Consider the following 13,139-nt stretch of genomic DNA (forward strand, 5'->3'; position numbering starts at 1 on the left):
AACACTGGAGTGGGTTGCCATTTCCTTCTCCAGGGAATCTTCCGGATCCAGAAATTGAACCCGGGTCTCTTGCGCTGCAGGCAGATTCTTTACCAACTGAGCTATTGGGGAATTCCCTGATACTTGGGGGAGTATTTAAGTATACCATTACCCAGACTACATCCATTCAGGTAATGTAACCAATAAATTCTGGGTGAGATAAGCACTGATAATATAAAAAAAAAATCTCTCTAGGAAAACTAATGTACTGCTCAGGTTGAGGAAACAGCCTTCCAATTGTTCTACGTGGTCAATCTACTACAAGATGGTATCTTGAGTGAAGTAATCAGTTCTGATTCAGAAATCAACTTTGAAAATACTTTAATTTTTTTTCCTATGACTTAAATTTTGAAAATGACTGTTCTACCACTATGGGCTTTTTAGTAAGATATTTTAAATAGTAAATTAAATAAGATTATAATTTTAAAAATCAAAATAGTAAGCAATAATTTTCTGAAATTGTCTTTTAATACCTTCCCTCTAACTGATATATGATGAATCAAAAATTTCCACTCTGACTGAAAATGATATATGTACATGTGAGTGCTTATAAATAAAATAACTTTAAAAGGCAAGTGTCATGAGATATGGGAATAAATTAATTCAAGGATTTTAAATATTCTTTGAATCTTGAGTTATGTCTACTAATTTCAGATGAATCAAAGCACTGGCCTTATTCAATGCCTCCTGTATTAGGAATTATATGATAAATTCCCCTTAAAATTTAGACTAAGATCAGTATGGTTTAAAACAGTAATAAATCTTTATATTGAAAATTGTATAGTTTTATTTTCCCTGTCTATTTTCTGATGGAAGAATTTTGATTTTTAGGTCATCAAATATTATTAATTTTTATGATGTGGCTTTGTAGAGAATATATTATATATTTCTGCATAGTTCATGCTTTCTGAGAAAAATCTTAGTGAAGCTTGGAACCTAGTCTAAAAAAGCAAGTCTTAGAAGTTAATGTACAACCATGAGAACCCATGGTTTAACTCTGGAAGTATGCATTTACTTTTCAAAGGGTTGAAAATTAATATCCCTTTTCAGTGAGACATCCCTGTGTTGCAAAGCTGAAGACAATATTCTTATCTTTCCCAGGAGAGATTTATTTCTGTTCCAAAAAGTGTAATATGAAAACAAAATCTCCCGAAGGGATAAAAGTTTTTCTCCTTCCTTCATGATGGGAGAAGGACAGTGTGTACACAGGTAAGCAGATTCTTTTTTGTGGTGTTTTTCATGTTCAGCACATACCCCATTACATATAGGTGACATCTAGTTCCAGTCACACTGCTCTAGGGGAAAGAATTAGGCCAAAGGAGACTCAGTGCAACTATTATTATGTAAATATAATGATTAGTTTCTGCTCCAGAAATCTTATGGATGCATCAGATTATTATTAATAAATATGGCAATTGCAAACATAACACATGCTTTTTGATTTAAAACTGGCTTTTGTATTCCAAAGATTTTGCCCTTGCTTTTGTAACTTTTAACATTTCTGATTAATTTGTAGTTCTTAATCTACATTGTGAGGTAAATAATAACTCCTTGTGGCTACGAACTTGGCCAAACACAATTTGTTAAAGTCTCTACACCCCTCTGTTTTGTTTGTTTTGGTTTTAAATGTTTCGTAAGGATGGAGTGGTATCTGGCATGACACCTAAAGCACATCCTGTGAATATCTAGAGCTTGGACCAAACAGAATGGTAAAACTGCAGAGCTGGAGTCCCCAAACCAAAAACTCAGTCTCTTTGTCTTGAAATCTATTTTATTTGATGCTAAAATAGCGCCTTCAGCTTTCTCATTCTAACAACCTGAAAGATTTTTTTCCACTCAATTACTTTCAAACTATCTGTATTTGTATTTAAAGTGTATATTTCATAGGCAGCATGGCTTATTCATTCATTTGATAATCTGATGCTGGGAAAGGTAGAAGGCAAGGAGAAGGGGTGGCAGAAGATGAAAAGGTTAGATAGCATCACTGACTCAATGGACATGAACTTGAGCAAACTCCAGGAGATAATGAAGAACAGCGGAGGCTGGCTGCCTTCTATGGGGTGGCAAAGAATTGGACATGACTTAGCAACTGAACAACAAAAACGATCTCTGCTGTTTAACTGGCATATTCAGAATGTTACCATATAATATTAACTGTTGATGTTGAATTTAGGTCTACTATATTATCATTTTTCACTTTTCTCCTATTTTTGATTTCTCTGTTCTCTCTTCCATGTCCATTTGTATAATTTTTATCACAATTCCATTTTAATGTATTTATTGGCATTTTTATCTATACCTATCAGTGTTACACTATGCATCCTTGAATTTTCATACTCCACTGAGGGTTAATATTATATCACTTTAAGTCAAAACTGAAAACCTTTAAATCATATAAGCTCTTCCCATCTTCATTTTATATAGTTGTCATATGTTTTTTAACTATAATTTTTAAAAACATGAAATAATATTATAAATTTTGCTTTAAAGTCAGATATTTTCAGTGACTTAAAGAAAACTAGTGCTTTTTTCCCCTTTCCTAATGCTTTCCCTTCATTCCTCAGGATGTAAGTTGCACTCTCACAAACTTTCACGTGTATAAATCAATACATAATCTATACTTTTGTAGCACAGGTTTCTTATTGACAGTTTTTCTAAATCTGTTAATTTTAAAGTGTCTTATTTTGCTTTCTTTTTTTAAATTTTTAGTTTTACTTTATTTTGCTTTATAATACTGTATTGATGGATATTTCATTGATTATAGAATTCTAAGTGGACAGTATTTTCCCCTTATGAAAAGTAGGATTTTTTTCTTACAAAATTTATGTTAAAACTCTTCTCTCATTTTTATTGTTGTATTTTTGGAAGTAATGGATCCACCTTTTTGACTCATAGAGCATTTCTTTCATTTGTTTTTAGAAGTCTTTCTATAATATGTCTATATATCAGTTGAATATAAGTAGAATTTTTTTTCTAGATATCATAGATACTTTTGTATATTTTACCTGGTGAATTTTATCTGTTAATCTCTTCTCTGTTTATAGATTCCAACTTCCATGTATCAGATTTTTATCTAATAAAAATATGTTTCATATGTTTTTATACTCTTTCTGAATCTCCTGCCTTTTTTCTCTCTGTGTTTCAGTTGGCATATTTTTTCCTAAGCAGTTTTCTAGCTTATTAATCATTTTTTGTAATGTCTACAGTATTATTGATACATCCTAGTTATATTTCTCATTTTCTCAGTTTTAGAATTTCTATTTAACTCTTTTAAATTACAGCTACCTATGACACAGTCAATATGCCAGCAAATTTGGAAAACTCAACAGTGGCCACAGGACTGGAAAAGGTCAGTTTTCATTCCAATCACAAAGAAAGGGAATGCCAAAGAATGCTCAAACTACCGCACAATGGCACTCATCTCACACGCTCAGATTCTCAAAAGCTCAAAAGTAATGCTCAAATTCTCCAAGCCAGGCTTCAGTAATATGTGAACTGTGAATTTCCAGATGTTCAAGCTGGTTTTAGAAAAGGCAGAGGGACCAGAGATCAAATTGCCAACATCTGCTGGATCATGGAAAAAGCAAGAGAGTTCCAGAAAAACATCTATTTCTGCTTTATTGACTATGCCAAAGCCTTTGATTGTGTGGATCACAATAAATTGTGGAAAATTCTGAAAGAGATGGGAATGCCAGACCACCTGACCTGCCTCTTGAGAAACCTGTATGCATGTCAGGAAGCAACAGTTAGAACTGGCCATGGAACAATAGACTGGTTCCAAATAAGAAAAGGAGTCCATCAAAGCTGTCTATTGTCACCCTGCTTATTTAACTTCTATGCAGAATACATTATGAGAAACGCTGGGCTGGAAGAAGCACAAGCTGAAATCAAGATTGCTGGGAGAAATATCAATAACCTCAGATATGAAGATGACAGCACCCTTATGGCAGAAAGTGAGGAGAAACTAAAAACTCTCTTGATGAAAGTGAAGGACAAGAGTGAAAAAGTTGGCTTAAAGCTCAACATTCAGAAAACGAAGATCATGGCATCTGGTCCCATCACTTCATGAGAAATAGATGTGGAAACAGTGGAAATGTTGGCAGAACTTATTTTTTTGGGCTCCAAAATCACTGCAGATGGTGATTGCAGCCATGAAATTAAAAGATGCTTATTCCTTGAAAGGAAAGTTATAACCGACCTAGGTAGCATATTAAAAATCAGAGATATTACTTTGCCAACAAAGGTCCGTCTAGTCAAGGCTATGGTTTTTCCAGTGGTCATGTATGGATGTGAGAGTTGGACTGTGAAGAGGGCTGAGTGCCAAAGAAGTGATGGTTTTGAACTGTGGCATTGGAGAAGACTCTTGAGAGTCCCTTGGACTGCAAGGAGGTCTAACCAGTCCATTCTAAAGGAGATCAGCCCTGGGTGTTGTTTGGAAGGACTGATGCTGAAGCTGAAACTTCAATACTTCGGCCACCTCATGCAAAGAGTTGACTCATTGGAAAAGACTCTGATACTGGAAGGGATTGGGGGCAGGAGGAGAAGGGGACAACAGAGAATGAGATGGCTGGATGGCATCACTGACTCTATGGACATGAGTTTGAATCAACTCCGGGAGTTTGTGATGGACAGGGAGGCCTGGAGTGCTGTGATTCATGGGGTTGCAAAGAGTCAGACACAACTGAGCAACTGAACTGAACTGAACTGATGCTTTAAAATATTGAAATAGAAATTTTGTTTTTAAAAGCACTTCTAATTTATAGACAAAATGTAGAGATAGTACAGAGTCTCAATACACTTCACCCTTACATGAATATGGTGCTTCTGTTCAACTTAATGAACCAATACTGATATTAACATATTTCTAAGAAAGTCTATGCTTTATTCAGATTTCCCTAGTTTTCATCTAATGTCTCTTTTCTATTATGCTATATTTTAATCCTGTTGGTACTGTGGCAAAATGTTGGGGAGAAGAGATATTCTACAATCTTATAAATGAATCTTATTCTTTTATTGGGCCTGTGTTTCTGGTCTATAACTTTTACAAGTATTTCTCCATTGATACAGTATTTTTTTCCTGTAAGACTGAAAGGGAAAAACGGTAAGACTAGAGGTTTGATGGGAAGAATGCTCTTCTTCTAGATGGAATTAGACTCTGATGAAGTCTTTCTCCTCCAGAGAAGGCCTTTGTTATAGAAAATGCTCCGCTTGTTCTGTATTCCAAGATGACTGCTCTTCTCCTGCTTCTACTAGTCATAATGGATCTTTTTGGCTCCTGACCTTGAGAACCCTGTGCATTTCCTTGAGGTAAAATTGTTTAAAGTATGAGTGTTCTCTAAGACTGTGGCTTCCCAGGTGGCTCAGTGGTAAAAAAAAAAAAAAAAAAAAAAAAAAAAAAATCTGCCTATCAATGCAGGAGGGTTGGATCCTTGGGTCAGGAAAATCCCCTGGAATTGGAAATGGCAACCCCATCCAGTATTTTTGCCTGGAGAATCCCTTGGACAGAGGAGCCTACTGAGGTCTGTTCAAGGGGTCCCAAAGAGTTGTACACGACTTATTTGAGCACAAGACTGCAGCTCCAGGAATTTCTCACACTCAGCCTTCAGTGATTAATCAAATTTACCATGTATGATAATCACCATATAGGAATCTACCAGTGTTTGTAACTCCAGTGGCTTCTGGTCCAGGTAAGCAGATCTAAACTGTGAATTTCCAGGTTTGAGGATGGCAGTTTGCCCTTCAATCTCAGCTCTCTAATAGGTCAAAGGAATTTACCACTTTTCAGTCTAAGCTTTGCTTGTTGTAAATATTGCAGTAGTGACTTCTAAGATGTTCCATTTTGGAGCTGAAGCCAGCATTCCTCAATCTCTTTTGACACAGAAACATTAACTTATGTGTCTTTATACATTGTTCATTTTGGTTTGGTTTCATCTGGCTCCTTTAGGGTCTCCTCCCTTGGAATGCCTGTGATCTCTTTTTGAATATCAGAAACTCTTCAATAAAAGTTGACAAGTCTCTCATTATGTTATCCCTCTGGGCACACACATCCCTAATCTCTCTCTCTTCTTGTAAGCATGGCAGCCATATAGAATGAGGGCTCCACCCTAAGAGCCTCACTTTAACTTAATCACCTCTTTAAAGATCTTAACTCCTTAACAAAAGGATTTAATGTTTTTCTGGGAAACAGAGAGCTTAAAGACCACCTTGATCTAGGTAACAGTGTTTGTTAAGCTGTGTTACTGCTGGTTATTTTCAATTACCTTTCCTCCTGAAGAATAATTCTTGGTTTTGATTATCATGTGACTTCAACTTAATCTCTCTTTCCCTCTAACCCCCTCTTTCTTTTTTGCTCCCTCTTCTTTTTCTTTTCTTTTTTTCCTATTAACTTAAAAAAAGAAAAAAAAAAAAAAACTTGTCTTGGTGGGAGCTGAATTTCAACCTCTGTCACCTCGGCACTGTAAGACTGCTGAAATCTTTGTAGAGCACTTCACCCACATAACTACTGCTTTCTGCTTTGTATGTATCACTCTTTGAAAAGGCAACTTAAGAATGAACAAATACCTTTTTATGGGGTGGGGCTTCCCTGGTGGCTCAGACAGTAAAGAATCTACCTGCAGTGTGAGAGACCCAGTTATGATACCTGGGTGAGGAAGAAGGGAACATCTATCCACTCTAGTGTTCTTGCCTGGAGAAGTCCACTGACAAAGGAGCCTGATGGGCTACAGTCCATGAGGTTGCAAAGGTCAGCCATGATTGAGTGACTAACACTTTCATTTTTATTATGGGCTTAATTATGTCCCCCAGATTCATATGTCTAAGTCCCGGGACTCAGTACCTCACAAGGTAACCTTATTTGGAGTTAAGATCTTTAAAGAGGTGATTAAGTTAAAGTGAGGCTCTTGGGGTGGAGCCCCCATTCTATATGGCTGCCATGCTTACAAGAAGAGAGAGAGATCAGGGATGTGAGTGCCCAGAGGGATGATCATGTGAAGAGATAGCAAAAAGGCAACCCTCTGAGAGTAAAAGAGAGAGGCCTCAGAAAAATCCAACTTTGCTGGCACCTTGATCTTGGACTTCCAGAATCCAGAAGTGTAAGAAAATAAATGTCTGATGTTCAAGCCACCCAGTGGGGTATTTTGTTAGGGCAGCTTTAGCAAACTTATATTTTATGAGCAAATCTGAAACACACTTGTAGTCTCTTAAGTATAAAGCTCTGACTTTCCTGTTATGTTTCAGTCTATCTGGCTATCTCACAGTATAACTTCACTACTGTTAACTCAGTAATACCTTGGATGTCACTTTCCCTAAGCCCTTACTATTCCTGTTGTGATTTGAAAAATCATTCAAGGGATGAGGCTAAAGAGCCCAGCTTGTTATGACTTTCTTCTCTCAAGAATTTTCACCCCTTGAATGTTGTCTGCCTTGTGCATTTTTCTAGGCTTTATGATTGATCCTTGTTAGGAAAGTTAGCCTTGTACTAGTTGCCCTAACATGAAGTTGAAATCTCTTTTCAATTGTTTTAGTGTTTAACTTTCTACTGATGGTTGAAAAAATGAAGACGTAACAGACAATGATGCTGTAGTTTATACAGTGTATAAAGTGAGGTTTGGGTGCTCAAGTTTTTCTGCAAATTATTCATTTTTCTGCTCGCTCTCTTTGAATGTATATATAGCTACTTCTAAGTTACCACTGAATTTCAAAAGTGATGCTTTTAAAAAAAAAAATTCCATCTGCCTTCAGGATGTTTTCTTAAGTCAAGTTCAGACTTAAAAAAAGAGATCCAAAGATTTGTCTCTATCTCTATTACAAGATATAAATAAATATATAAAGGGACAAATCCCACTCTTTCTGTGTGTCTTTAATGAGAGTACACTAGTATCTGATTTAGTGATTTAAACATTTAATAAAACGAAAAAGCTAAGCAAAATAATCACTTGTGGTATCTTTAAAAGCCTACTCTTTCCTGATAGACACTAAAACCGTTGCTAGCTTTTATTCTCTTAGTTGATTTAGGTTGTACCCTTACTTGAAAATTATATAGACTATAATCATATATGTTTGTACTATATACTTCATATCATCAACTTTAAATGTGATAAACATTATTTCAAACCACAGCATTTATTGATATTTTGTTGAACTTACTATTTATATATTTTTACCCGAAGGCAATTTAATACTAAGAGAAGAAGCAATAAAGTTTTATTATTGAGAATTTCAAATTTAAGATACCACCTTTCTTTAAAGCACAGGAAATCTAGATGGTTTCTATATTTGGAACCACACTCTTATCAACTTGATTTTCAGATTTGTACACAACTGGCCTAAAATAATGATACTGGTGACAGTAACTTCATGATTTATGAGGCTTGTGGGAAAAAAAGAAAAGCACAATCAATTCTCTTTCATAAGAGGTTGAGATCAGTAGGTTTCCTTCAAAGGAGTTCTTTGTCCACACATGGAAAGGGTTAGGGGGAAAGAAGGAAAAAAAGCCTCACTCCTTTTTAATACAGAGTCTGTGAAAGTGGGGCAGTGAGGCAGAAAGCTTCACTGAAGGTCTATGAGACAGGCCCTGTAATAAGCAACAAAGAGAAAGTCAATTTCAAAAGTCTTTTCAGAAAGTAGATTATAAAAGAAAAAAACACTGAAAGGCCAGCTCAAATCAAGAGTTGTACCATAAAAAATAAAAAATAGAGAAGCGCTAAATAATTTTATTAGAGTATCCAGTCTTGTTGACCTCCTTTTGTCATAACATATTTTAAAAATTTTTTTCCAAATATATATTTCTAAATATTTATATTCAAAAGAATGAAAACCTAATGTTCAACTTAGACAAAGGAATTTACGTTTAAAAAAAAAAAAACAGAGAAAATATCAAATTCATTTGGCCTATTGTATTTTGATCCATAGCATATAAATTTTAACATTATCAACCTATAAAATTCATGGTAAGTCACATAAAGATATCCATCTTTTCAGCTTCTTTGGAAGAAAAAAAAACTATATATATATATATATATATATATATATATATATATATATATATATATATATATATATATATATAAATACCAGGCCAGCAATCTTACATAAAAACAATTTCCTGATACCCAGCTTTCTTTCGACTGAGTGTGTGTTCTCCTTTTCCATTGTGTTTCCTTCTTATTGTCTCCCAAGTGTGAGAAGTCAGCTACATTTATGACCGAATTTGGATTACTTAATTATAAATTTAAGAGAAAATTTTAAACTCACATTTCTATTAAAAGTGGAAAAATTGAAAGACCAGTGGTCTGTGTTTCAGATAATGGTACTAATCATTGCTCTTAGTAAAGGTAAAGAATACCTATACATTTTAATATTCAAGATGTTATTATGAAAAAAAGTAAAGGCATTGTTAAAAAGTAAACAACACTAAGATAAAGGCCACAATTCAGAAATGTCAAATGACTAAAAGACAAAATGAACTAAAAAAAGTACGAATGGCACTGCCACATGCTTTCTTTGTTGTGGATGTGTGTGTGTATACATTAAAAAAAAAATGAAATGTAGCTGCCTTACAATGTTGTATCCCAAACGTACAACAAACTGAATCAGTTATGCATATATTTAGGTACATGTGAATATTGATTTCTTCAGATTATTTTCCATTATATAAGATTATTATTATGTAATACAAGGTTATTACAAGATGTTGAATATAAGTCCCTACACTATACAGCAGATCCTTATTGTTTATTTTATATCTAGTAGTGTGCATATGTTAATCAAAACTCATAATTTAGCCCTGCCCCCACCTTTTCCCTTTGGTAACAAGAGATTTGTTTTCTTTTTTAATTTTAATTTTTATTTTTTTTAGTTTTTTATTTTTTAAATTTTAAAATCTTTAATTCTTACATGCATTCCCAAACATGAACCCCCCTCCCACCTCCCTCCCCAGAACATCTTTCTGGGTCATCCCCATGCACCAGCCCCAAGCATGCTGCATCCTGCGTCAGACATAGACTGGCGATTCAATTCACATGATAGTATACATGTTAGAATATAATTCTCCCAAATCATCCCACCCTCTCCCTCTCCCTCTGAGTCTAAAAGTCCGTTATACACATCTGTGTCTCTTTCCCTGTCTTGCATACAGGGTCGTCATTGCCATCTTCCTAAATTCCATATATATGTGTTAGTATACTGTATTGGTGTTTTTCTTTCTGGCTTACTTCACTCTGTATAATCGGCTCCAGTTTCATCCATCTCATCAGAACTGATTCAAATGAATTCTTTTTAATGGCTGAGTAATACTCCATTGTGTGTATGTGCCACAGCTTTCTTATCCATTCATCTGCTGATGGACATCGAGGTTGTTTCCATGTCCTGGCTATTATAAACAGTGCTGCGATGAACATTGGGGTACATGTGTCTCTTTCAATTCTGGTTTCCTCGGTGTGTATGCCCAGCAGTGGGATTGCTGGGTCATAAGGTAGTTCTATTTGCAATTTTTAAAGGAATCTCCACACTGTTCTCCATAGTGGCTGTACTAGTTTGCATTCCCACCAACAGTGTAGGAGGGTTCCCTTTTCTCCACACCCTCTCCAGCATTTATTGCTTGCAGATTTTTGGATCGCAGCCATTCTGACTGGTGTGAAGTGGTACCTCATTGTGGTTTTGATTTGCATTTCTCTAATAATGAGTGAAGTTGAGCATCTTTTCATGTGTTTGTTAGCCATCCGTATGTGGAAAACCCTAAAGACTCCACCAGAAAATTACTAGAGCTCATCAATGAATATAGTAAAGTTGCAGGATATAAAATCAACACACAGAAATCCCTTGCATTCCTATACACGAATAATGAGAAAGTAGAAAAAGAAATTAAGGAAACAATTCCATTCACCATTGCAACGAAAAGAATAAAATACTTAGGAATATATCTACCTAAAGAAACTAAAGACCTATATATAGAAAACTATAAAACACTGATGAAAGAAATCAAAGAGGACACTAATAGATGGAGAAATATACCATGTTCATGGATTGGAAGAATCAATATAGTGAAAATGAGTATACTACCCAAAGCAATTTACAAATTCAATGCAATCCCTATCAAGCTACCAGCCACATTTTTCACAGAACTAGAACAAATTATTTCAAGATTTGTATGGAAATACAAAAAACCTCGAATAGCCAAAGCAATCTTGAGAAAGAAGAATGGAACTGGAGGAATCAACTTGCCTGACTTCAGGCTCTACTACAAAGCCACAGTCATCAAGACAGTATGGTACTGGCACAAAGACAGACATATAGATCAATGGAACAAAATAGAAAGCCCAGAGATAAATCCACACACATATGGACACCTTATCTTTGACAAAGGAGGCAAGAATATACAGTGGAGTAAAGACAATCTGTTTAACAAGTGGTGCTGGGAAAACTGGTCAACCACTTGTAAAAGAATGAAACTAGATCACTTTCTAACACCGCACACAAAAATAAACTCAAAATGGATTAAAGATCTAAATGTAAGATCAGAAACTATAAAACTCCTAGAGGAGAACATAGGCAAAACACTCTCAGACATAAATCACAGCAGGATCCTCTATGATCCACCTCCCAGAATTCTGGAAATAAAAGCAAAAATAAACAAATGGAATCTCATTAAAATTAAAAGCTTCTGCACAACAAAGGAAAATATAAGCAAGGTGAAAAGACAGCCTTCTGAATGGGAGAAAATAATAGCAAATGAAGCAACTGACAAACAACTAATCTCAAAAATATACAAGCAACTTATGCAGCTCACTTCCAGAAAAATAAACGACCCAATCAAAAAATGGGCCAAAGAACTAAATAGACATTTCTCCAAAGATTTGTTTTCTATATCTATGAATCTATTTCTGTTTTAGAAATAAGTTCATTTCTATCGTGTTTTTAGATTCCACATATAAGCAATATTATATGTATTTGTCTCTGTCTGACTTATATAGTATTATAATCTCTAGGTCCGTTTATGTTGCTGCAAAAAGCTTTATTTCATTCTTTTTTATGACTAATATTCCACTTTGTGTGTGTTTGTATACCGTGTATACCACATTTTCTTTATCCATTCATATGTTGACGGGCATTTAGGTTGCATCCATGACTTGGCAACTGTAAATAGTGCTGCTATGAACATTAGGGTGCATTCAAATTAGTCTGTTCATCTTTTCCAGATATAGGCCTGGGAATGGGACTACTGGATCACATGGTCGCTCTATTTTTAGTTTTTTTAAGAACATGTGATTTATTTTTGATACGCTGTGGTATACATTAGCCCTTCTCTTTGGACGCTAACATGTGAACAACTTTTTGAAGTTTGGAGAACTTGAAATATTTTAATTTTATAGAAATGATACATGATGAATATTATCACATCAGTTAGTTTGCTTCCGTTGGAATGAGTGTTTTAGAAGTTACTATTTAAAAACAAGACAATTTTATTTAGAGAATGGAATATTTTAATTTGAGATAATTGTATGTTTTAAATCCTCCCCTTCTAACTTTTGTCCTATTAATGTCATACATTTTACTTCTACACTTAAGTCCCATTATTATTATTTTTGTTTCAATAGTCAATTATTTTTAAAGGCATTTAAATAATAAGAAAAAACAGTCATATTTTTACTCATGTAGTTACCATTTCTTCTATTCTCCCTTCTTTTGTGGCAATCCATTTTTATATCTGGTATAAACTGTTTCTTCCTGAAGGACTTAATCAGTTTTTGGACTGTGAGTCAGCTGCATTGCTTTAGCTTTTCTATGTCCAAATTCATATTCATCTTTTGCATGTCTAATAAAACGTAATTTTGCCTTTGTATTTGGAAGATTTTTTTTTTAAGTATTTGAAAGAATTTGCTTAACTGTCTTCTGCCATTCATTGTTTCTGATGAGCATTGTGCTGTCATCTTTATTTATCGATAATGTGTCATTTTTCTCTGGCTGCTTTTAAGGCTTTTCTTCATCATTGATTTTAAGCAATTTAATCACAATTTCTTCATGTTTCTATGCTTGACTTTGAGTATCTGGGGTCTATAAGTTCATTCTTAAAAATTGTTTTTCTTTTACAATTTTAAAGATAT

The sequence above is a fragment of the Ovis canadensis genome, chromosome 1, assembly GCF_042477335.2.
Source record: "Ovis canadensis isolate MfBH-ARS-UI-01 breed Bighorn chromosome 1, ARS-UI_OviCan_v2, whole genome shotgun sequence".
Classification (NCBI taxonomy): domain Eukaryota; kingdom Metazoa; phylum Chordata; class Mammalia; order Artiodactyla; family Bovidae; genus Ovis; species Ovis canadensis.